Raw genomic sequence first — 3,851 nt, 5'->3', positions numbered from 1 at the left:
ACTCTCGGTTTGTGCGTGAAGTATGGACCTGGAGCCGGGAAGCAATTACCTTAGCTTAGCAGACTGGAAACAGGAGAGTTAGTCTGCTCTGTCCAAGATAAAACAGCTACGTCTACAGCTTACATAGTTTACATGTTGTTGTAAACTGTTTGGCAAAAACAGCTGTCAGAAACGGTGAATTCCTGACTTTCGACCAGCACGAGCCTTCATCTCCTTTTTCCAAGAAAGAAGAAATTGGTACGACAAGCAAGGCCCCAGAAAAACCACAAACTTCTCGTGTCCTGACTCAATAAACAGGATATGAGGTCTTACTTATTACTGGGCCTTAGACGCGCTGGAAGATGTTTTTGAACTTAGGATGGAGCTATTCTGGGTTCTTTCAGTCTCTATGAGAAACTAACTAATTGCCTCCAAATTTATATTTAACACAAGATTTGAGGTGTTATCGAGCATCGAACATCTGCTGGAGCTTGCTAATGAGGGAATTGGGACAAAAATAATCTTGGACGTTCAGACCTACAGTGCAGTTGTTTGGCTATAAGATAACTGGACCATGCTGCATAGTTTAGGAATTTCATAAATTTGCTTTTGCTGAGGCTGTACAACATTTGTCAGAGTACTGCTTGTTCTGACTAAAAAAGGAAGAAGAGAACAGCAAAGAAGTTTCTGTACTTTCTGTACTTGTCCACTTATTATTGCAGGTGTCACGATGTCCTAGGAGAGTTGAGAAAAATTGCTTTCCTTTTGAAAAAGCTCTACGCGTTAAACAGTGTTGTTGCTGAGTTCTTACAGGCCTTTGAGTTGACACTGCAGTTTCTGCAATAAGTCTGTGTGTGCTATTTGTAATTCAGCTAATGGACCACGTGATCTTGTCTTATAAGAGTGTGTTCAGTGTTATCGCCACTCACTCTGAGATGTTGAACAAAGATGTCTTCACCGCCGTGGGAAGGTCGGATGAAGCCGTGACCTTGTGACCTGGAGAAGTTCTTACACACACCCTTAAACATCGGACCTGAGTGAGCACGTACGGTACTGCAGGCAAAAGAGAAAAACAAAGAAAGTTTCTTTATTAATCATAAAACTACTCAATCTCAGTCAACTTACTGTCATATTGTTTCATTGCAAGACGTGGAGGGCAGTTCAGAAGTATATATTCTCTTTTATGAGTACAATTGAGGGCTCTGTCCTTTTGACAAGACAGAGAAGTGAGTGTGAGACTGAAAGGAGATTTGGTGAGAAGAGCAGTTTGCATCAACACCTACACACCGCCTCATGTCACAACATAACGGCAGCAGAGATGGCAACGACTAATCTGCTGAGTCAGTGTGACACACCGCAAAGCAACCACGACACGCAACCTGTCAGATTTTTGTTATTCACTTATTCATCAGCTGACAAACTGCAGAGGTGGAAATATTCAAATCCTTTATGACAGACATGTCAGCAACATGTACCTACAGTATATGATCAGAAATAAAAGTACTTATTATGTAAAAATGGCTCCTGTCCTGTAATTATAATATTGGTATTACTATTATAATAAGGATGAAGTTCATTGTTTTTTTTTATTAATAAAGCTTAGTAAATTGTTAATCAATCATTAATAAATCAGGCTTTAGTTAGCACTTAACTCTTTTTATTGCTGCCTTCATCATCTGATACATATAGTGAAGTAAAAAGTAATTTTCTTTCTGAAGTTTAAAGTAGAATAAAATGGAAAAACTCAAATGAGATACAAGCACATGCAATTTTATAGTATTTAAACAAATGTCTACTTCCTACCACACACTATTTATATATATAATCAAACTAATCACACTTACGCTGAGTAGGTGCGGGTACGTTTCGTTGGCAATGGGCTGGGCAAATTCCTAGGCAGTGGTTGCTGCTTCCCCTCCTCCCATACCCGGCCCCCTCCCTCAGAAATGGGAAGGAGAGGTGAGGGAGGCGTTGGGGGAGCGGAGAGGCGTCCCAGAGGGCGACGTGAGGCTGGGGTCTGCCATGTCAAACGTGACAAGAAGGAGGAGGATTGGGAGGATGGTGTGGTGCAGTGCTGGATGCTGCTGCTACCTCTCGAGCCGCCGGCTGCTGATGGGCTGCTGACACTGTTGTCTGTCTGCTGGTGTATCCGTCTGCTTGGAGGACGGGCCTGCCTCAAGTGTGGGACACAGCAGATTATCCAGGTCAACTCTTTCACTTCAAGTCTGTCAGGAGGACTCGCTGTTGAGGGGAGAGACCGCAGGGACAGAATGGAGGAAGATCACATTGTCATTGGCGTTAGACATGATGGAGAGAATGAGGGGAGTCATCCAGCCAAGATTTTTTAGTCAGAAACACAAAGAATTAAAGGACCTCTGAGGTTTAACATTCCTTTTCAGTGATCTATCCTTTTGTTTCAGAATATAGTGTTCTGCCATGTTTATGTCATTTAGATAAAATATTAGACAAAATTCTTTCCAACAGGAAAACAATGTTTAGGTGACACAACTAACAGTCAAGTCAAGTCAACTTGCTTCTAAAGGGGTTTAAAGTCACAAACTTTAAAAAGAATGAATAAAGCAACAGAGGCCAGAATATTCTGAGTTTTAGGACATATTTTGGGTCCAAATACTGCAAATCCTAACTTACCATAGTGCACCCAGTAGTATGTGTTTCATTTGGACCTCCAGTTTGTAACACTAAGCTTTGTTCGATGGGGATGTAAAACTGGCGCAGTGCCCTTTAACAACAGCCCTTAAATTTTCTTTTTCATTTTTTGGAAGTTTCCTTTTGGCTCAGTTTGTAAGAATCTGCTTGGACTGCAATCCCACATGATTATTTTACTTTATTGTAAATGTACAAAAACTTTACCCCAAATTTTTACAGTAGTTTTTTTTTTTTTTTATTTTATTGTATACAAAACTCTGGAAAACACAGAAATTATCTTAAATGAACATTGGCTCGCTATATGAAAATATATCAAGGTGTTTGATCATAATAATCAGGGGAATCAGGTGTTTTTCTGGAATATTTTACTCTAATTTGACTATTTTTGAGTGGCAGCTTGCTGACAGTATTTAACCTTTTTAAAAATATTGTTATTATGTTTTATTTTTTTAAAGTGATTCAGTGTTTTTGATTTGATTACTTATCCATCCACCTTTTTTAACGTTCATAAAATCCACAAACATATCCTGTTAAATCAGGTGACCTTGCCCCTCAGTACCCTTTAGTCTATTTTCTCCCTGTAGTGATATTTTCAGGGTTGGAATAAGGAAGCCACTGGCTGATCTCAGGTCAGTATTTGAGGTGAATTCAGCCCAGAAACACCGTCCGGACATTAAAACCCGTTTCATATGTAGGATATCGTGGGGTGTGTTTGTACAGGATGTTTTTTTTTACGCCCACTCCCCCGTTGGTATGACGTAAGCAGAGCTGGAGCTCCACACGGGCGTGACGTCCTAACGGCAGCAGAAAGCCGCCTCTGGTTTGTGCGTTCGTGACGTCAGTGCCCCATTCCCAATGATAGTTCAAATCCAGCGGAGGAGTACTACAGTTACCAGGGATGCTTACAATAAAACACACACACAGTGTGAGCTGCAACATGCTTATTATAATTAAGATAATTATGAGAGACTATAACGTGAAGGGCCCAAAAGAACTGTGAGTTTACACGAGAGAACATTGGGTGCGCAAACCAAGCTACCGAATTAAGAGTCATGACTCCCCTGGCCCGGGTCCAGGACAAAAACTCTTCCCTGTGCCATCATTATGAAGGCATGACTGATAGTCCATGAACTGTGTTGTGTGTGCCCAGAGCTGAATCATACACTTCACCTTCCTCACAGAACCAAACCAGAAAATCACACATT

The sequence above is a fragment of the Larimichthys crocea genome, chromosome XII (genome assembly GCF_000972845.2).
Source record: "Larimichthys crocea isolate SSNF chromosome XII, L_crocea_2.0, whole genome shotgun sequence".
NCBI classification, from domain to species: domain Eukaryota; kingdom Metazoa; phylum Chordata; class Actinopteri; family Sciaenidae; genus Larimichthys; species Larimichthys crocea.
The sequence above is the reverse complement of the archived record's forward strand: the minus strand, read 5'-3'. Positions refer to the sequence as shown.